The following is a 23,068-nucleotide window of genomic DNA, read 5'->3' as shown; positions in this document are numbered from 1 at the left end:
TTCAGCTTTGCCTGGCCTCGGGGATGTGCTCGATCCTGGTGTGATTTGGTGTGCTAGGGAGGATTGATGAGGGGGCTCCTATTTTCTGGGGGGAAGGGGAGAAGGGAAGGGTTGTGGAGGGAGGAAGGACTTAGGGGAAAGGAGAGAGGGGGCACCCTTGGTATGTAAAGCAAATAAACTGAAATAAAATAAAATAAAACAAAACAAAAACAACAAAAGCCTTACAAATGGAAAGAAGGAAGGAAGGAAGGAAAGAAAGAGGAAAGAAACTGCTTTAGAAGTACCTGGTCCACAGAGGAACCATGCTGAATTTTGCCTACAGTTTTAGTTCGGCTTAATCTATATAAGATTAAGTGTACTCAGGTAAGTGAGAAAGAAATATTTTCATTTCTAACTTAGTTCTTGTCCAAAACACTTGTTTAGATAACAAGGAAAATGTGTGACCAGAAGGCAGAAATGCTTTTTCTGTAGTTCCGCTTTCCTTGGTTATCATGTTGAAAGTTGGGGTATAGCTCATTGAAGCTGGTGTTTCCTGAAAGGCCATATGTGGCTGTGTACCCCACTCAGTGAAATTCTGGAGACCCTATCTCAAAAAAAAAACAACAAAAAAGTTTCCCCCTGATTTCTGTGTACACATGCACACATATGCATGACCCCTCCCCCAGTGTGCACGCATGCGTGTATATGCATACAGATAGTATACCTAAAAGGTGAACATAAAAAGCCTTCAGAACCAAAACGCACACCAGCTCTTGAGTGAATGTGATCTTTGGGCATCCAAGAAGAGGGTCATAAAACTCTGTGAGCAAATACTGACAGGTGCTTCAGGAATGTACTGAGGGCCCAGGGTCAATAGAGCAATGTCAGAGAGGTAACCATTCTTAGACAAAGTGCAGGATGGCGGGAAGTCAGGAGATCATCCTGACATGGTCTCTAGAGAGCTATGTGGCCTCAGTCTGTCACTTAACTTCTTCAGGCCTTGGCTTTCTCATTCTATGCATTATTGCATATTGTGTACTCTTTGCCATTATTGTCACTAGCAGCTGACAGCTCAGTGTGCACACAACAGTAACCAAACTTCTTCAGGGGCAGACTAAAATGTTATTCAGGATGCCTGCCTTAAAGCTGTTGATGAGGTTTTTGAAACTTTCTGAAAAGATTTCCTTTCCAAACCCCAAAGAATATTAATTTCTTGTGGCTTACCTCTCATGTGTTGGCTCTCAGGTAGAAACTCCTCCAACTGTCCTGAAAACACCCACCACCCAAAGTAACTCAGAATCTCACAGAACCTCATAGGGTTCTATGTGCTTTCTTTGATTTAGAATATGAACAAATTCATTGTTATTTCAAATACTATCAAAGTAATGATCAAAACTGTAACTCTAGCTTCAGCTAATGTTATGAGCTGAGCGCATTTTCAGAGACCTAAAGTTTAGGACATACAAAGGGTACACACTGGGAGAAGTAGAAAGCAGACAGGCTGCAAGTGATACTTGGTCCTTGAGCCAAACTGGGGCGAGATAGAATTGTCTTAGCTTTGTAGAAGGAGAGCTGAGGTTGCTGATGTTAGTGACTCTGCCGGTGTCCCATGCTGTCAAGGAGGTTGTCACGGGTCAACCTGAGTTCTCTGTTACTATGGTGGTCCTCTAGTCAATATGCCCTTTGTTTCACTTGGTGGCATTCTAAATAACCAGCCAGGCTGGCTGCTGGGGAAGCTGTGACTTCATTTGGTGCAGTGGGTCCTTATCATCCTGATGTGAGCATGGTAAATCAGTCACTTAGAACCATCTACCTTTGTCCTAGCTTCATAACAATTGGAAAACATTTCAAGGAGCCACGTGAGGGAGTGATTGTCAATTGTAGAGCTGTTCCAAGCCAGATCCACTCAAGGGGATTTTCTGCCTAAGCTGACCTTCAGCATAGGCTGTTCTGTCGGAGAGTCTCAGCCTCATCTGCTTGTTAGATATTGGGCAGAATCAAACTCGATGGAATGCAAACATTGAGTCAGAGCCCTTACCAGCTGGATGTTTCATTCAGTGCATAGGGCAGGGACCTTGAAGACTGGCAAAGGGATTTTGAATCAGGAAAGAACAACAACAGCAACAACAACAACAAAAAACATTTCTACTTCAGGGTGCCCTCACACACATAGATAATTGTTCTTCCATCACTTTTCTTCAAAAGTAAAAAGGTTGGTTTGAAGGACATGGATGATCTTTGAAGAGAGTGCTGGCTGCTTTGTTCTCTGGCCTCCTCCTCCTTCAATGTCTTCTTTTGATTCCTGTACAGTTGTCCTAAGATACAGTCCAACTGGATAGGGTGATTTTCCCCCTAGTGCCAGCCTAATGCTGCCCTCCCTAAGGTTCTGCTAAGCATGTTAATGAGCTATTCTATGTGTTGGAGAAGTAAGTTAGCCAAGCCACAATTCTGGCCTAAGCAGTGTCTCTAATTTGCAATAGGTATTTTAGAAAGAAGTACTAGGGCTGGAGAGATGACTCAGTGGTTAAGAGCACTGTCTGCTTGTCCAGAGCAGATTCAGTTTCCAGCATCACATAGAACTGTAACCAGTTGCAGAGGATCCAAACCCCATCCCCACCTCACCATGGGTACCACGCATGCCTGTGGTATATAGACATACACACAGCTAAAATGTACAGCTAAAATATCTAGAAAGAATGTATCTCTGTATTGTTTGAATATGAAATGTCATTTGTGCCTTCCCTCTTTTTTGCTGAATTAACTGATCATGAGAGTATCTGTTACATTATTATTTTTTTAATTCTCAATTATGGCATCATTTGTTCTTCACTTTCCTCTATACTGTGCTTTGGTACATTTTTCCAGTGTAAGTTGGATCCTCAGCTCAGTTTTTCTAGCCTTTTTTTTTTTGTGTAAATATTTAAAGCTATAAATTTGCATCTATGGACTCCCTTGGCTGCACTTCAACAAGTTTTTTTTTTTAATATATACTTTTTTTAAGTGGTGCCAAGATTTAGTCTGTGAGCAAATATATTGTTGTCTAAGCTGCATCTATATATAGAATACAAGATGATTCATCTTATGAGTCATAAGATGTGGTGTGCCGCATTGAGTCCAAACATCAATAAAAATCTACCTTTTTTCCTACCTGGGGAGCAGAATCAATGCCATGCGTGACAATAGAGCCACCGTGACAGGAGTTCGATCCAGCCTTGCCTGACTGTTCATTGTGTGACTACCAGTCACACAGAGGAGGAGTAAGAATTCGAGGAGTTTTAATGAATGAAGTTTTATCAGCAAGGAGACTTCATTTTTTTGCATTAAAAAAAAAAAGTCTAAGCCAGGTGTGTTAGTACACCCCTGTAATCCCACCTACGTGAGAGTCTGACCTAGGAGAGTTCCTTAAGCCCAAGCACGTAAGGCAAAACATGGAACTCCATCTTCAAACAAAATTGCACGTAGCGTAGCTGTCCATATCCGTAAAGCACCCTACTGGAAGAATTACTCTTTTTAAATCATTCGTATTTATTTTGTATGTGTGTATTAGTCTTCTCCTTCCAGCTTGTACACACTGAGCCATCTCACTGGTCTTGAAGACAATCCTCTTAGACTATTTAATTAAGCTGTGCAATATCCTGGCATAAAAACACAGGTGCAAGCGATTATTATAAAATAACGAAGACGGCCTGCTGGGTGTGGTAACGCGCAGCTGTCATCTCTGCGTTCAGGGAGGCTGGCGCAGCAGTCCCCTTATCTGCCCTGCTGAAATGTGTATGTTAACTGTTACTCCATTCTTAGTGTTTGAGTGTCTCATTGTTATTCCTTCTTTGACTCATACTTTATTTTTAGGGTCTTATTATTAAGCTAATTTAAGCCGGCTCTTTTGAAAGATTTCCCATTCTTTTTCATTTGTGGTATGGTCAGAGAATGTGATTTGCAGCTTTGTGTGATATACTGACTTTTTTTTTTTCAACTTCTTTTAAACTTTGCTTTGTAGACCTGTAGAAGTCAAGTGTTGTAAATGGTCCTTTCATGCTTGGGAAGAATGTTTGGTATTTGGCTATGAGGTATAGAGTTTTATAGACATTCAACAACTGAAGCTACTCAGTTCTACTGTTAAGACAGACTACATTTGAGTCAACTTTTCATATGCTGGTGATCAGTAATTATAAACATATTATTTTGCAGAATTTTTGTTTTCTAGGTTTAAGACTTTTATACAAGATATAATTATTCTGAATATGTGTGCGTGTTAATTTACAGTTTAAAAACTCCTCACAGTGAATTGAAGTTCTTATTATATTTATTATTATAGTATAAAATCTGACCTATTCTCTAGTAAATGTTTTGTCTTAATAGTATCTGCTAGTAAATAGCAATTTCAGCTTTCCTTTGGTTAATGTTTATTTATGATTAATCTTTTTGTTACCCTGAATTTCAAATTTCCCATCTTCCAATAGTTCTGTGGCGCTCACAAGATATACATAAGATGATTTTGCTCTTATTGAATGTGCTTTAGTGTTCACGTGTTAGTCACCTCTCCATCTCTGTGACAAATACAAGAGACAAGCAACTTAGAAAGAGGAAAGCTATCTTTTGGCCCATGGTTTCGGAGGATTCAGCCTGTGGTCACTTGACCACATTAACCTGTGATGAGACAGCTCATGATGGTGGAAGTCTACGCATGACACCACTCTCGTGGTAATCTGTTAGCAGTATGGACATTGTCCTAATGCTGCCTTCAAGGGCGCTTCCTTGTGCTAGATTCCCCTCATAAAGGTTTTACTGCGACCCAACAGAACCCTAGGCTGGCAAGGGAGCACCCATGGTCCTAGCCCTAGCACTCCTGAAGTTGTGCGGCTCCTGATTTTTTTCTTTCTTTCTTTCTTAATCTTGGCCTTTCTGTGTTTTTCCTTCTGTGAAAGAAACTTAAGTTAGACTTGGGCTTCCCACTCTGTTTTATTCCTTCTTTTTTATTTGTTGGGAATTTAACAATTTTGGTGTTTACTCCTGTACCAAGCTTTTTTTTAACAGAGTCTAAATTTAATGTAGCTCCTCCCCCGCAAAGAGATCATTTATGCCTATGGGTGTGTGCCCGTGTGAGCTTATGTGTACCATACATGCAGGTGACCCCAAGGCCAGCGGAGGGTGTCAGATCACCTGGAGTTGGGGTTATAGGCAGTTGTGAGCTGCCATGTGGTTCCTGGAACTGAACCTTGGTCCTTTGCAAGAGAAGCAAGTGCTCTTAGCCACTGAGCCATCTGTCCAGCCCCCTAGACCTTCTCTCAGACAAGCTATGAAACTCTTTAATTCAGCCACTGCTTCCCCTGTCTTTGGATTACTATTACCCAAAATCATACATCTGTCATTTTATTATTAATTCATGGTTTTTATGTAGCTTGTGTGTGATTTGGTTCACATTCACACTATATTTGCCCATTATTCGGTAGGATGGCTCATTTCCTTCCATCCTAGCAGGTAGATCTTTCAAAAGTGGCTTTAGTGTGGTGGTTCTCAACCTGTGGGTTGTGACCCCTTTGGGATTGAACAGCCTTTTCTCTGGGGTTGAATATCAGATATCCTGCATATCAGAGATTTACATTGCGATTCATAATGACAGCAAGATCACACTGTCACTAGTGTACACGCAACATGCACAAAGGGAACTAATACATTTTTAAGGCAAAGCTAGAGGGTTAAAATAAGAAGAAATCTCTGGGCAGTGACAGTGCGCACCTTTAATCCCAGCTCTTGGGAGGCAGGAGCAAGCGGACCTCTGTGAGTTCGAGGCCAGCCTGGTCTAGTGTTTGTGAGTACATGCACCCTGAGGATTAACATGACTGCACAGACTTAAGCGGGTGAGAGTAGGGAACCTGGCTACAAAGAACAAGGGCAGGAGGACAGGCATGTGTCCTGCTTTCATGTGCCCAGAAGAAGATCCAGGGTTCTTTAGAAAAGGCCATTTCTTAATCCTGGCTCTACTTTAAAGGTTGTGGATCTGGCACACAGCTTCCACTTTGCTCTGGGGAAACCTGCCGTCTCTCTGGCTGTCCTGGTGCAGGCAATCTTGTTTCCTCTCAGGGAGAGTCCTCTAAAACACAACAGGCATGCATTAAGCACTCGGTAAATGTTTCTTGAGTGAATGGCTGTGTTTTCTCTGCATTTGGCCCTTTAGCCGCTTCTAAGGGAAGTTCAGCCAGTCTCTGTCCAGGGCAGCCTTTCCATCTGTTAGCCTTTTCTGCTGAGATTCTAATTAGACAAAAGTTGGACTTGACTTTTTTTCTTCTTCGTGACTTCCTCTCATATTGTCCATTTATGTATTTATAGGTATAGTCTGAATCGCTAACTTTCCATTCAACAGTGTCAAATCTTCTGTTTAACCCATTCATTGAACTTTTTATTTTAATGATTGGTTTTTACCCATGATATTTGTGTTATTTTACAGCATTCCTGGTCATTTGTTAGTGGCCATTACTCTTGCTTTAAAAAAAAAAAAATCCAGTCTCTTTAATCCATTTCCATACAACTGCTTTTAGTTGTGTGTGGAGACTTCCTAATGTCCTTGGTCTTGTTTAAAGCTTTCTGTGTTCCCAGTTCTTGTTCTTCTCTGTGGGACCTGGTTCCTTCTCACCCCTTTGGAAGCTTGCAGATAGCAGTGACCTGGAACTCCGCCTCCCTTTTAGACAATCTAGCTGGTTCAAGAATGACTGAGGCAATTGTCTGTTTGTCTTAGAAGTATCAGCTTTCTCTTTACTTCCTGAAACACTTTAGCATGTGTCCATCATAGTAACTGTTTCTTTCCGTCAATGACAAATGTGTTTTAGTGGTATATTATTTAATGAAGTAGAATCAGGACCCTATGGAATGGGGACACCCATGAAGTGTCTGTGGTCTAGGTAGGAAAACCAAACAGACGCACCATCCCATCCGGTGACCTTTGTGGCCCAGAACAACCAAGAAAGTGTTGCAACAGGGGCTTCACGGTGGAATGTGGGAGAACCCTTCCTGCTTCCGCTGGCATCCGGCATTCTGGAGTACCAACAGCAGTGCCACCACGGTTATTCACATTTGGTGCATGCCAGGCCCTGGGCGGGGCTGAGGATACAAAGATGAGTGAAATCCTTTCTCCGCCCAGCTCCCGGCCTGGCCGGAAGAACTGAGACAACCGTGAGATGAGCACAGCGGAAGGGTGCGCCTTCTGCCTGGGTCCCGGGTGAGCCAGGGCAGAATATATGCTGACCTTGATCTCAGCCTTGGAGAACAAGGAGGAGCCCAAGATGGAAATGCCAGTGAAGGAGTGTTTGGTTTTCACATTCTCTCTTCTTGGCTCGAGGGCCCCTTAGCAGGGCTAGCCACGCTTTCCTAGGTCCCACCCGTAGAGTTTGGAATCCAAAGATGGGGCTGGGTTTAGAACTCTTCTTTTCTTTCAAGCATCCTAGGTCCATGCAGCTGGTCCACGGACCTCCCAGGGAGGCATGCTTAGTGTTTCTTAATGAGGAATGTGATGAAAATCTCATGACCAGAAGACAAATCAACAATAGATCTGCCAAACCTACCCCGTGGGCTCTGGGACCGATGTCCTATCCCTTTATCTCCTGGCAGAAGTACTGGGTCTTAGCTGATGAAATGCCTTTGTTTATACCCCCCAAAATCTTTGCCCTCTCCAGAGATGCACGACAGATTAGAAGATTTCTTTGACCAGAGCGAGGCATAGCTAAACAACACTCTGAGAATCTTGGCAAAGCTTGAAGAGGGGCTTTGGATGAAGGCATAGCCATAGGCACATCAGATAGGTATGGCATCTTCACCATCTATGGCTGTATTCATTATTTTTGTTGTTGTTGTGTCAAATGTCTGGCCATAGTGAAGAATGGTTTACTCTGGTTCACAGTCTGAGGGCTGCCGGTTTGGTTCCATAGACAATTGCAGTGTAGAAAGGGATGGAATCAGGAGCAGGAGGCAGCTGGTCAGGTCACATGCTTAGCCAAAAAGCAGAGTGATGAGCCCTGGTGTTCAGCTCTCAGTCTCCTTTTTATTCACCCCAGGTTCACGGAAGGGTGCTACCTACATTCAGGGTGGGGTCTGAATTAATTCAATCTAGAAAATTCCTTGCAGACACACCCAAGGGTTTGTCTCCTAGGTGACTGTAGACCCTGTTAAATTAGGGTTTTGTGTAAGCATCTTAGCAGACTGGAAAAAGCACAGCTATCTTTGAGGATCAGTTGGCTCCGGGCCTGAAGAGTTCTGGGCTCTTCTCCCTACCAACTTCAGCAGCAAGTCCAGCAACTACCAGATTCAGTCTTCTTCGCTCTAGAGTGGCTGTGTTAAGATTGGAATGTAAATCGTTCCTTAAAGACCCATGGGTTTGAAGGCCTGGCACCCAGCTGCCAGTACCATTTGGGGAGAAGGTGGAACTTTTGGGGTGTGGGGCCTCGCTGGTGGAAGTAGGTCCTTAGAGGCAGGTCTTTGAAGAATAGATCTGCTGTCAGCTGTGGCCTGAGTTATCTGCCTGCTGAATGGTACCACATCGCGAGGGCCATAGCTTCAGCCGCCGCAAACTCTACCACATCCTCTCCGTCCTGATAGACCGAATCTTATGATTCCATCCTTGGGTTGTTTCTGTTGGTTGCTTGATGACAAGGACATAAAAGTAACTAACCAGTAACTAAAGGTAACTAGCCCTTCCTTAGAGGTTGTCCATATGAGCAGGCAGGGTAGCTAGCTTCCAATGTATCTAAACACTGATCCAGGTGCTTGGAATAATTGCGTCCTGTTACCGTGTAAGGATTTTTGAGCCAATTGGAACCTAGGGGAAAGGAACGGACAGGGAGCAAGCTGACAGCCAGGTATGACCCTGGAATTGTAGTTTGCAGACCCCTGGTCTAACATAATAGATCACTAATAAATTTTCCTTAAAAAAAATAAAAATAAAAGGCCACCAATTTTTAGACAGTAATTTGCACTTGAAGTTGAGAACACCAGGACTTCCCTTCTGGGATGTAAGGCTAGATCACATCACCCAAGTCTCTGTCTTGCAGGGCAATGTGACCAAGCACTGGTCAGTGACACGACAGGGCCTAGAGCCAAAATAACCTTTGCCCTTACCCCCCACCCCTGTTCCTTTCATCTATACTTGGCAGCGGTGAACCCTGAAGCCCTAAGGGTTGAGGGACTACTTTGATGGAAAAGAACCTTAAAGTATATAGGGATAGTTGCCTCTCCACCATCTCTCTCCTCCCCACTGTTGAACTTGAATGGGAAAGTGAGATTATGGATGAAACAAACTTTAAGTATTTTTTTTCCCCAAGGCAGGGAAGGTCTCGTGTATACCAGGCTGGCCTCAAACTCTATGCAGCCCCGGATTGACATTGGAATTCCGATACCTCTGTCTCTCCAATCACCACCTTCAGTTCTGGGATTCCAGGAGCACACTGCCATCTAGTCCACAGCGGGGACTGAACCCAGGGCTCCGTGCATGCTGAACAACCACTCCACTATCTGAACTACATTCCTGGCCCCAAGAGACAAACTTTCCCACATAAACCCACTGTCTATTATAGGTCTTCCTGTGAACCAGTTTTGACTGCTGTGTTCTGGTTCGTTTTTTGTCAGAGGGACCAAGGTGATAGGCTCCAATGCAACAGCAGGGAAGCTGGCTCTTGCCCTCCCTTGTCTGGCACACAGGGCACTGGGTGACCCTGCCCACTTACTGACTGTACCTCTTGGGCTCCTCTCCATGAGACACATCTGCCCTCCAGGGGTCCTTGCTTATGACCTTTCTGTCTCTCAAAATGCCTTTCTTCTTTCTTCCCATGTCATTCAGGTTTTATCTCGGCATGCACTTTAGGATTACCTTGCATGGAAAGAGGTCCTCCAACCCTCACCTCCACCCTGGGGCTAGGGCTGGGTTCCTTGCTTTGCCTCATATTTCTGAGTATTGATGGTGTGAGTAGCTGCCTTCCTCATCAAAAAAGGAACAGGCATTCTGAATACTGCTTAATACAGCACTTAGTAAATATTTGTGAGGAAATTCATGAGTGAAAGAAAAAGCGCCAGATTCAACCCGTGTTATACCTACAGCTAAGCTAGCCCTGGAATGGAGTGTCATAGATTGAAGGAAAGCCGTTTTCTGCTGACACCGCAACTTCTTCATGACGCACACACGGTAAGTCCTTGTGTCTGTCCTCCTCGGATCTGTGAGGTGTGACCATTCGTCAGGTGGTCAAGATCTTGCTACAAAGCGTGTAGCAGAGAGCTCAGGACCTCACTTGACTGGTCTCTGCCTGCACGTGGACTCTGTCGTCTCTTGGAGCTTCTTTTGGGGGATGTGACCTGGCAGATGAAGGGAACGGGAGAATGGAACTGTTGGCTTCCTGAGCTCATCATATTTATGTGCTGACGTTCATTGTGTAGAGAAGACTTTTCTCAGCTGTCCTGGCTCTACTCAGCGGGCCTGTGTCGTCAGCAGAGTCGGCTGTGGAGGCAGCTGGGCACAGGAGCAGGGCTGGGCAGAGGCAAGGGCCACGCAGGAGTGGCGTTTACAATGCCAAGGCACAGCTGGACCCTCTGCCCTCTAAGGGAGTGGAGGCAAAAACATGCTCCCGGACCTTCACAACAAAACGGAACTTTTCCAATGGGATTTCTACCGAGCCCACCTCCTTAAACAATAACCAAGAAAGATGTTGATTTCTATTGTGTGAGGGAGAGCAAACTCCCTGGGGTTCTTGGAATAGTGATTTTTACAGTGATAAGTGACTGGCAAGGGAGCAGGTGGCTCCTTTATCTGAAAGAGGGATCTCAAACTCAGCTTCTAAGAGGCTGCAGCCTCTTGCTTTTCTCCTGTGTTTGTAATGAAACAACAACAACAAAAAAGCTTTGGGGCTGGTTCCTGTGTGATAATAGGGAACAGCAATGAGGATGGAGTTTAGGGGATTCTAAGAAAGCAAGGAAATGTAAATTTTTAAAAACTCTTAAGCTGTGCAGTGGTTTTTATTGCTCGGTAGGACCCGGTGTAGCCTTGAGAATCAAGATTTATTTAGCATTTCTCTCTTCAAAACTGAGTTCAGGGAGGAAAACAAAACTCCTGCATCAACATGGGGGCTACCGTAAAATATCTTCTAAGATCTCTGAGGTCAAGTCTTTGACTAATCATGGAAGCAGATGCTGTTCTGGGAAGCCTGCAGAGCCTCACAGGCTCTTCGTGTGTGGATGCTAGCCTCTCTCTATGCCCTGAGTTAGCTGGTCATTTCTCAGCTATCCTGGGACTCCTCTCATTCCTCTCACAGCTGAGTCAGTTTTCAAGTTCCTGAGGTATTTAAGTCCCAGCCCTGAACTTGGGGATACCAGATCCATGTGCAAGTGCAAGGGTGTCCTGGGATAAACCAACCTAAAACACGGAGGGTTTAGTTCCTGAAATCTAGATGTGGTCACGCACCCCGGCTTTGCCCTTTCTTCCTGGTGGATTTGCTACGCCACCCATGGTGACCGTGGGGAGTGATCTTCATTAGCCATTTGGCTGAACTGAGAAACACACAGATTAGTGAAGCAGGCCTCTACATTTGTCTGTGTGGATGTTTCCAGCGTCCGTGAGACCTGTCCTGATAGTCCGTGGCTTCAGTATGAGCTGGGTCTTAGCTAGAAGTTGGGTAACTGCAGGTGTGCTCTTGGGAGCGATGCCTTCTCTGCCTCCTTCCTGCATCCCTTTCTCTACCTTCTGTCTGCCATAACGTGGTTTCTTTGCATGTCCCCACGGCCATCTTCATGGGGCCAAGTGACCATGGACTGAACACATTACCACTGTACGCCAAATAAATAGTTTCTCCTGTTAATTATTCTGCTTGGTAGTTAGTGCACAACAATACAAAAATAACCAATGTGATATTTAAACATTTAACTTCATATTTCTCCTGTTTGGTATGACATTTTGCTATCTTATACCAATTTTGATAATATCACATCTGCTTAGGGGTGACTGTAACTTTCTGGTCAGTTTTGTTGCTAACATGTGTCTTATTTATGAGTATTAGGACCTACAGGCGTGGAATAGTGTGATGTCCTGCTGCTCAGAGATAGTTCAGGATGAAATTCAGGAACATCAAATAATGTGGCCATCTGGACGCCCTCCTCTTCTGGCGATGTTCGATGTTCCTTGTGTAGGTAGACAGCATGTGGGAGTCATTTTCTTTTCCCAGCCACAGGACTTCAGAGCTCTGGTGCAAACTTCTTGCTGGCCTTTGCTGCTTTGGCAGCTGTGTACTGAGCTGAAACTCTCCCATCTTTTCACGGCTTCTTCATACAGAAACAGCAGGTTTTGCACATGGGCCTCATTGAGTTCCCATGGTGTGGGGTGTGTTTGTCCCCACACCTCCACTTCAGTGGGTCCTTGGAGAGTGTTTCTTATTTCTCCCCTTATGATGTGGCGGTAGACTGGGTGGAATGGGAGCTTACTATGAAATGTGTGGCAGTATCTAGAAACAGACACTCAGAAGAAGGCCTCTGCCACGCTCAGATGGGGTTTGAAAAGTGCCTTCCTACACAGAGGGAGAAAAGAAAGCAAGATGGAACACCGGGGTCCTCACAAAGGCTGAGACCGACTGGGCTCACCTTGGTCCTTTGGCTCCGAGTTTTCGGAATCAGGGACCTGGTTGTCACACGCTGAGGGGCCCGAGGGCACTGCGGTCCTTCTGAGAGAAGCTTGGACCACGGTTGTCACGACCACACTTCATAAGCAGCATATAAGCCATTCTGAGGTGTGTGATACCCCAGTCCAGGACAGCCGCATCCTCTGCTCCACGGTGTCCCGCGTCTCGGATGCCTTTCCCAGTTGTTGTTCAGTCCAGTGTACGCACAGGATGGCTCTGATTTCATGGTGTTTCTGCCAACTGGAAGCGATGGGTGGCCAACAGCTCAAGATGAAAGGCGATGTGTGCGTCTCCAGCCCCTGAGGGAGATGCGCTGTAAGCTGATACCTGTGAGTCATAAACAGAAGGGCTGCAGCTCCAGGGCTCCTGCCGGAAAGCTGATTGTAGCACATTACGGGAGAAGAAAGTTTTAAAAAATTCACTTCTTTAATATTTTTTTTAAGTGATGCTTCATTGATAGTATTAAAGACTAAGTTGTTTTTTTTTTCATTCCTAAGGTGAGTTTTGAAATTATAGACTCATAGGGAAGTCACATTGTTTGCCCAAGGTATTAAATATCCATGATGGAAGAGAAAAGTAGATTGAAAATTCTAATTAATTTTGCATCAGCTTTTTTTTTGCGGGGGGGGGGGGGGTTGGGGGATGGAGAAAGGGTTTTTCTGTATAGCCCTGGCTATCTTAGATCAGTTGTTATTGTAGACCAGTCTGGTCTTGAACTCAGAGATTTGCCTGCCTCTGCCTACCAAGTGCTGGAATTAAAGGTATTGGCCACAGTGCCTATCTGCATTAACTTTTTAAAAGATTTTATTATTTTTAAAAATTTATATGTATGGGTACGTGCATAAGAGTACAGGTGCCTACAAAGGCTCTAAGGGGGTGTAGGATGCCCTGGATTTAGAATTATAGGGGGTTGTGAGCTGCCCAGCATGGATGCTGGACATTTATCTCAGATCCTCTGCAGAAGCAGTACACACCCTTAACCACTGAGCCATCTCGCCATCCTTGACATCAAGTTTTAGAAGGTCAATTAAGCTAATTGACCTTTTATCAATAAGAAACTGTATCAAGACCCTTTCCTGATGAGGCATCTGTCTGTGTGTCTTAGTTAATAGTGATCTGTTGATCATGTGACCAGTTTATCAGAGGCCTCTTTTTGTCAGTGTCCCTATAGATCACCAGGATTTTTTTATCTAGTATGTGTGTTTGCATGGCTTGTCTAGAAGACTTGGGATTTTTAAACCCAACCTAGTCTAATAGACTCTCTCTCTCTCTCTCTCTCTCTCTCTCTCTCTCTCTCTCTCTCTGTGGTGTGTGTGTGTGTGTGTGTGTATGTGTCTTTGAATAGATTAACTCTGTACACCATTGCATAATAGCTGTTTGCCAGTACAACATTTTGGAAAGAGATGACGGAACTTTACATGAGAGCGGATACAATGCAGCTTGTCCCTGAGGCAGCAAAATGACTAAGAACTCAGGTTTCCTGATTGTGGGAACCCGAGAACGTCCTTTGTGGGAGGTTTCGTGAGCTCCAGTTTGTACAAAATGGGCATTGCATTGCATCAATGGGAGGTTAGTATAAATAACTCACGCAAAGGGCTTGTCCGGTTAGGTGGCACGGCTGAGTATGGTGGTAACTGTCCCTGCTTGGTGACAGGGTGAAGAATGGAGCTGGGAGAGGCAGCTGGAGTGTGGCGATAGCCCAGATAGCAGCCCCTGGTTTGAGAGGACATTCGCTGATTGAGGTGCCAAGATCCCAGTGTAAGAACCTGGCGCTGTCTACCCTGGAGCTGACATACCGCAGGACAGTAATAAAGACTAAAGAAAGACCCAGGGTTGGGGCTTGGGAGATGACTGAGTGCACAGAGTGCTTTCTTCTGGGTGCAGCAGCACACGCCTGTAATCCCAGCACTCGGGAGGCAGGGGCAGGCGGATCTCTGTGAGTTCAAGGCCAGCCTGGTCTACAGGGCAGAATAGGCTACACAGAGAATCCCTGTCTCGAAAAACCAATATATACGAAGACCTGAGTTTGAATCTCTAGGACCCATGGGGGGGGGAACCTAGACATAGCCAGATGTGTCTATAACCTCAGCTCTGTGGGGACCAAAGAAAAAAGGCTTTCTGGCTGCCAGTTGAACTTTAGGTTGCATAAAAGATGCTGTCGCAAAGGAATAAGGTGGAGAGTGACAAAGCAGGACACTGAGGTTCTCGCCTGGCCTTCACACATGCATGTGTACCGTATCCACTTACATGCCATCCATGTGCTCACACGCACGAACGAAAGACCAAGACTGAGGGAACCTCAGCTGTCAGTCCCTCCTCTCCGTATGGCTAAGATGGCCGAATGGAGAGTGTGAAGGAGACGTGATTGTGGAAGGACACCTTCCCACATACATACTCTTCCGCATACACACTCGCCTCCCCTTCTTGCTCTCTGTCACTTAATGTGGCTCCCCAGGTCCTCAGTGCACCTGATATGCTCTGGGTTTGCTGAACCCCCACAGGATGCTCTGACTGATGACTGAATAGAGGGGGAAAGCCAGGGATATCCTGAGTGGGAGGATGCTAGGGTCAGATTCAGTGGGCCTTGAAGAGGGGGCTGTGGGCTGCAGGCTGTGTGGAAAGTCTGGAAGGGGATGTGAGTAAAACGGATGTTGGCTTTTTGCTTCATAGCCACCATAGCTGGGAAACAGTGGAGGCCTTCCTGTCCTGGCAGACACTAAGCACTGTGAGGGCAAGCCCGGCTGCTCCCAGTTGTGCTGCATGCCATCCATACCCCACTCCACACAGCCCCAGTGCCTTGCAAACTTAGCTCTTAATTCTCCCCGCATAATCCAGTGTTCAGCCTTCCAGTGCTGACTGGATGAACTGGGAGCCTGAGATCTCTGTGCTAGCCCTGGTCCAGCTCACCCTCAGGACTCACTTATTACCCTGCTCAGTTGGAAGAACCAGTTCATTGATGGCTGGAGGAAGTGGGTGGGGGAAATGCAGGCCCATAACTAGCTGCTCTCATGGCGGAGGTGAGTCTCCAGGCTCAGGAGAGGCACCCCACAACATCTCTACGTAAGGGACAAACAGCCATATCTCAGAGCCTGCAGATGTCGGCCCACAGGGAATGGGCTAGTCCCTTATCCTGAAAGACTCCTGTGTCTACACGTGCTTCTAAGGTGGGGTCAGTTCCAACTCTACCTTGGCACTGCTGAACTACATCCTGAGTGAAGAACCAGGCAGGAGAAGGATCTGTGAGTAGAACCTACAGGAAGGGAAAAACCATAAAGAACACAGGCCTGAGAGACCACCTAGCCTTCAAGCTGCCCACCATGCCTCCGTGTTCTGAAAGAGGCTTGTTCTACCCTGGAGACAAGTCCAGTCAGCTGACCCACACAAGCGAATGTTCCCTGGCCCTTTCTTCTTCCGTTCCCTTGATCATCCCTTTCTCCCACACCTCTGCCACCACTCCCAGAAAAGGCCCAAGCCCCCATGAAATTGTCCTGCTCATCTGATCCAGGAAGCCACCACATCTCTTCAATCTTCTTGCACTCTGTTCTCCATCTCTGTAGCAGCTTCCATAAGACACCGCCCTATGTGCCATTGGCTCTCTTTTCCAAGGTTGGAAAAGCCCAAATAACGAGTGTTAGCTCAATGTGGCCCAGATCACATGACAGCCAAGTGAGATAATTCAACTAAGGCGTTAGCTCCAAAGCTCAGCCTGGTGCCTGCTTTGGCAATTCTGTGGCCTAAATTGGCTTTGCCATCTCTACTGCGTGACAAGCGCACATGATAATATGTCGGGTGACTCGGAGCCTTTGTGCATCCCCGAAAGGCTGTGATAATGAGATGCATTAGTACCCACTTTCTATACACAGCGGTGCCTTTTTGTGGCCAGAATTCACTGGGTTCCCTTCCAGGCGGGCTTTTAACTTCTACTGGCAGCATTCTGTGTCATTAACGGGACCTGCTTCACTGGAAATGAGGCTGGAGTAAAACGGCTGGTGCATCCAGAGACCCACAAGGACGTTTGCAGTGTAGCAGTTGAATGAAGGTTGGAGGCAAGGTGTGCTGAAGCCTTCTGGCCAATGCGAGTGCACAGCATCTTTGGACATTTGCGATGGTAGTAGCTCAGTACCAAGCCACAGCCTGGTCTCATCTTCCTCAGAAGACCCAAGAGGGTTAACATCCCTGGTGGCTCAGAGACATTCACTGCCCACACTGCCTGCTCCCCGGTTCTGAGCACCCTTTGGAATGAGGATAGCATTTTGACAGGAAGCTCTTGCCATTGAATAATTTTTCCGCAAGCATGCTTTTAATAACTATGTAGATCAAGGCACTTCAAGATACCAATGTAGCTCATGTCTCCATTCTAGTTGGGTCAATAGGAAACGTCTGTATCGCATTTTGGGGTGCTTGTGGTGGCAATCAAAATACCCCATTACAGCCAAGCGTGGTGAGCATGAATACATACCCGTGGTTCATAGGCATATTTGCACATGAAACACCCATAATCAATGAACAAAAAACATCTACAAACAAACAAAAGTAGCTTAGTATCCAGTAGAGACAAAAATACTATAACATACTACATTTAACCTTGAGGTTAAATTTCATGCTCAGAAATCTCTTTTTTAAAACAGTTTTTTGATTTCTTTTATCTCGTGTGTACCAATGTTTTGCCTGCATGTATATATGTGTACTATGTGTCTGCCTGGTGCCAGCAAAGGTCAGAGAGGGCATTGGGTCCCCTGGACCTAGAGTTATGGATGGTTGTGAGCCATGATGTGAGCGCTGGGAACCAAACCTGAGTCCTTTGTGAGAGCAACAAGTGCTCTAAACCGCTGAACATCTCTATAACCCCAGAAATGTCTTTCTTAATTGTTAGAAATCACAAAAGCTACGAATTTAATATTTGACTCTACTAAACCTTAGGGAAAGAGACAGTATTGATCAGTAGAAAAGAAACTACTCAAAAAGTCATCTTTCTGTTTGGAGTTTGGAGCTGAAAGAAAACCCTATTATGTAATTAATGGGTTTACAAGAACAGGCCCTATCATAGGGCAACAGAGGCAGCAATTAAATCCAGCCTGTGGGGTTTGACAGGTCATAGTCTCAAGGAGCAAAACACTTAGAAAGACAGTGATAAGACTGAAACTCAGCCTCATTCAGCAGGGCAGAGGAGGACCTCTACCCTAGATTCCATGTCTAAACATAATCCATTTGTGTGCATTTGAACAGTGACATTTTGTTGCATGTGAAGATGATTTGGGAAGAGCAGCAACAATATTGTCAGACAAACTCCTGGCTCTTCCGAACTGTTCATTAGGAAGAAGTGACCCTTGTTTTATCATGTTGCTAGGCCTCTTAGCAGAGTAGTAAAAATGTTTCTTATACTTTTGATTGTTTATAATAGTAGTGGGTTTTTTTTCCCTTGTGTAGTCAGTATTCCATCTTATTTAAAGGGTATGTTATGTAGACATTTCTTTTTAGGAAATTTGTGTCCATTTTACCCATGATAGCCACAAAAATCTATCAATCAATGTATGCAGACTATAAGTTATCTGAAAATGTCTTTAGACTATCTTTTCCATCTTCTCTGATTCTCTGTAATCTCTTTGCTTAAGAAATTAAGCCACTATAAAATCTCTGAACCTCCAGCTTTAGTTAAATTTGAATATTGTCACAAATGACACTTTCCTCAAGGAAGTCCTGTGAGTGGGCAAAGGACATAGGAAGAGAAGCAGCAAAAGAGTGTCTGTACTCTGATATCCTATGGTTGATTGACAGAGACATACCATGTAGCCTACACCTATGATGAAGTCAGTGTCCGGGGTCCTAAGGCTGCAATTGTCATGGTCCCCCCATGGCCTGTTCTGGGCTTTTCCAGGAGCTATGTGGTGGGGGTATCCTGCTGCTTCAGGACAGAAAGACCCCAGACAGCCGAGACTATCTAGAGAGCCGCTTCTCCAGACCCTGATCAGGAGACCCTTCTCCTGCCCTGCTGCACACGTGGGCAGGTGTCATTGCTGCCACGTGAAAAGCGTGAGAGCAACCTGATAGGTAACTCCACACTTTTAGTAGCTGTGTTACATGCATTTTGTTTTGGGGGGCATAAAGGCAGTGGACCGTGTTCAAGGCCTTTGGCAGACCAGATCTTCAGAGTCTTCTGGGTAGGCAAGTCTGCATAGCAGCCTGGGATAATATGTGCTGGCTCAGCATGTCTTCCCTCTTTTATTTTTTTCTTGCTCTTCCTGCCATCTTTTCAGTCCTTTGGGCCCAGAAGGCAGGATCTGGGGCATAGGTGGCCTGTGGCGTCACTTGATTAGTCAGCAGAAACCAGTAGGGTTGAAAGGTGGGAGTCCTCTGCCTGTCCTGGCAGCTACTGCTCGGGGCAGTAGATTAATGGAGTTCCTCTGGACTCACTGATGAGGAGCCAGCGTGCTGTGTGTGAGATTGGGAGGGGTGGGGAGCGGGGATGAAGGAAGGGGAAGAGCTGATCTACCGGCTTTTCTCAGGCACAGCTGGCAGGTGGCCCAAACATGAGTGCCTGGGGTAATGCACAGCAACAGCAAGGTGGAGTCCAGAGGTACAAGGTGGGCAGAAGGCCAGGAGCTGCCTGGTGGGGCAGGCATCGGGGCTTCCCCCAGGGCTAGGTTTAAAGGTAAGGCAACTGTATTCCTGCCTGCTCCCTCCTGGGTAGAGAGTATACATATTCTTAGTAGGACTGTGTACTCAGGCTCTTGCCTTCCTACCTCCAAACTCCTGTCTTAGATTCCCTGCCACTGGCTTTTACCCACATCAACAGCTTCGCAAAGCTCCCACTAGCTCTAGGCCCCCAGGCTCCTCTCGCAGGGGATGTCTCGAATCTACCTCTTTGCAGAAGTTGCCCTTAGGACGCTGTGCCCAGCATCTGGACTGCACACTGCCTCCAGCTGGGGATCTCCTAAGGTAATAGGCCACCTACCCTGACTTTTCCAGGATCGAGGGGGTTTCCTGACAAGGTCCTGTCAGTGTTAAAACTAGGAAAGTCCCTGGCAACTAAGGACAATTGGTTACCCTGTGTACCCCAATAAGACAAAAAAAAAAAAAAAGATTCACAAGGTATAAAATAATGAAACATGAATGCAAACAGCATGGGTGCTTAAAGAAGGTTCAAATATGGGCAGCCATTGGGCATTCTCACTGCAGAGATTATATGAACTTTACAAAATAGCATTTGGAAATGCTGATAAGATTATATCAAATTCTAAAAAGAGGCCGGGGTGTAAACTTGTGCATGTCACATGACGTGAAACACGTTTTAACTGTATGGTAGAGTGAGGAAAAAGAAGGCACCATCTGCCTGTGATGAGGCCTTGAAGGGGACCGTTCTTAGTCCTGTTTCTTACAGCTTCAGAATAGATGTCAATCAATAGCCTTTTACCAAGTGCAAGAGAAGGACGCTGAATGGATGAGCGGAATGAACTGTAAGGCTGGGCAACAGTAACTGCAGTTATGCTGGGCCTGGTGGGCTCTGAGCAGCCAGTTGAAGATATCTTCCCTGAAGCAGGCAGAGGCCCTCAGCCCCTTCTTAGAGGCTCAGCAGAGAAGGCCCTTGGATCTTAGGCTCAGAGCACATCAATGATCTCTGCAGACCTGACGATAGGCTCTCATAAAGGGAAGGTTCTTCTCGGCAGGTGTTCAGGGAGCAGTTATGAACATGGATCAGGACCAAGGCTCCGACAACCACAGGCCTCACTTTGAAATTATTACAGGGTAATGAGAGGACACCATCTCTTATGGCAGATCATGATACAAGCAGCTATGCTGTGGGGGTATGAGTGTTCCCCAGGGTTTGTGTGCTGAAATGGAATCTCTGCTGTTAGGTGGTAGAAGGCGTAAAACATAATCTGATGTTGGTGTTGAGGGGTGGGGCTTCGAGGTGATCGGGATTAGGTAAAGTCATCAGGTCGGTCCTTGTGGTTCAATCCAGGTGGCTCTTCTGCCTCTTGCCGTGTGATATCTGAGTAACCTGGGGACTCTGTTGACAAAAAGGCCATAACCAGATATGGATTCTTGACTCTACTAGAACTGTGGGCAAAATTGTCCTTATATACCTTCCTTCTCTTTCTCCCTTCTTCCCTCCCCTTTCCCCTCCCAACTGAGCCATCTCCCCAGCCATGAGAACTCGTTTTCTTATAACATTGTCTAGACTTCAGATATTTTATTATAGTAATGAACAATAGACTAACATACAACTAAAATTATTTTCCTCAAAACTGAAAATGAGCTTGCTTCATTTATAAGAAATTAGTATTTTTAATATGACCTGTAGTTTTTAATAGATACCATCTGTTTAAACGCCCTGATCACATTATATTTTAGTTTGTTTTTGATGGCTGAGGGATGGAGTACAGGGCCTTATATATGCTGAGCTAATGCTATACCCCAGGTTATACCTAGCACCCCAAGTTTATAGAAATTTATTTTCAGTGGATATTTTTTACTCTGGAATAAGATATTTATTTATTTTACTTATTAACATCAAAATAGCTAAAGACATGGCAGGGTTAGGGATATAGCTCAGTTGAGAAAGAGCTCTCCACACAAGCACAAGGACCTGAGTTCTAACCCTTATCACCCACATAAAAAAAGCAGATGTGGTGGCACATTCCTATTATCCCAGCAATGGGAAGGCTAAGACAGGAAGATCCTTAGATTTAGCCAATCAGTGAGCTCAGGTTCCACGAGCAGCTCTGCTTCAAAAAATATAAAACAGAGAGTGACTGAGGAGAACACCTCACATGCACCCCCACATTAATATGTCCACACATACAGACACACACACACACACACACACACACACATGCACACACACAAATGAAAAGCATCACGAACAGCAAGGAAAGGGTGTCATTATAGTTTTCCATTTTCCAAAGTGTAGAGGTGTGGCTCCCATCAGACAGGACTGGGAATCCGTTTTCCCCTGGGTGGCATTCTCTTGGTCTTCTCCCAAATCACTCTTCTGTCCCAGTCCACCTGCCCTGACAGCAGGACTCGGGTCAGCTGGGGGCTTCCCTAGATGGCTGAGACTCCGCAGGTGTGGGCGGAGTCTGACAATCTGCAGATCTGGCAGCTGCCTTCTGCGTGGCTCTGATGGACACCACCGGTCTGTGGACCCTGGCAGCTGCCTTCTGGATGGCACTGAATAACACTACAGGTCTGTTGATACTTGTGCCATTAGCCTAGAAGCAGGATTGCTTCAGACAACCAGCTTTCGTTGTGACGACGACTGGGTGGCTGACCTCACGCTTGAGTGCCTCTCCACCGTAGCATCTCTCCTTCGATCCAGGCATGTGCTTTTAGAGCTTGTTGGGTAAGCATCCTGGGCCTCACACGGGGCACTGGCCTCCCCTCTCTGTATGTGAAGTCAGAATACAGTTGAGGTCTCCCCTGCTCGAGGGAGGGCCCTTTGTGCACCAGTCCAAGCTACTGCTCAGTGTTCTGAGCTGCACCCCCGGAGGCCTCCTAGAGGCCAAGCCGTGAGCCAGCCCTGAAGATCCACCAATCTATTTATTTAGGTGGAGGATAGAGTGGCTAGGGTGTCCAGCATGGTAGAGGCTCTGGGTCACCACAGTGAACTGGAGGCCTAGGCCTTCCTGTGTCTCGGCAGTTAGATTTCTAGTTTTCACAGCTACCTCCGGCCTCATGCTCTCCCAACCTGATGCCCAGCCACCAGCATTCCTAATATCTCAGGTTCTCTGTAAACCCCTCCTCCCCCTCTTCCTTTGTTCCTACCCAGTCAACAGCCAAGCTTCGGTCTTCAGTTTCCCACCCTGCGAAGTCTCTATAGGCTTCTCCCATCTGCCGAGACTGTGAAGTCACTCAGAGCCCCTCGGCCATCAGTCCATCCTCACGCGTTATCACGTGTCCCCTGGATGCGTGGTCACCTGACTCTATGTGCAGTTCTTCACTGCCTATGGCTCTAGTCCACCCACCCAACCTTCACTCTCGGTAGTCTCCTCACTGTCCACTTCCTGAAGGAACTAGACAGCCTGTAGTAAGAAGCCTCCTCACCAAGCCCAGATCCCTGTATCTGTGGCAACCAATCAACAGAAGCATCAGAATAGCCATGTTCATGGGCCCTGCCTTGCTAGCTGTGGCTCTGGCCTGAGACAGGTCGGCGAGACCCCAGCAGTGACCAGAGCCGGCATTAGCAGCCAGGGCTCTGAAAACTCCCAGCGGCTATATTGTCAGCCCAAGTGCAATTTTCTGTGGTAGCCTTAACAAAGGTAAAAAGGGACTGCTTGGTTTGGAACTTTGGGGGCAGGCTTGCTTTCCTTTCCAGAGATGACAGGCTCTCTCCTGATTAGCTCTTGCCTTTTTTACTTTATTTGCTTAAATAGCCCCAGCCAATCAGGACCTACCTACATCTATTTAAGACCCTGGGCCTAGCCTTTTTGTCACTCCTGCTCTTGGCT

General features: G+C 46.0%; 1 protein-coding gene across 1 annotated transcript in view; it reads left to right on the top strand.

The window, feature by feature from the left end:
* Slc22a3 (solute carrier family 22 member 3) overlaps positions 1-23,068 on the top strand; it is an 82,435-nt gene that overhangs the window by 1,581 nt on the left and 57,786 nt on the right. The window lies entirely within an intron of this gene.

Source organism: Meriones unguiculatus, chromosome 20 (genome assembly GCF_030254825.1).
Source record: "Meriones unguiculatus strain TT.TT164.6M chromosome 20, Bangor_MerUng_6.1, whole genome shotgun sequence".
NCBI lineage: Eukaryota > Metazoa > Chordata > Mammalia > Rodentia > Muridae > Meriones > Meriones unguiculatus.
This window is presented reverse-complemented; position numbering and strand designations above follow the sequence as displayed.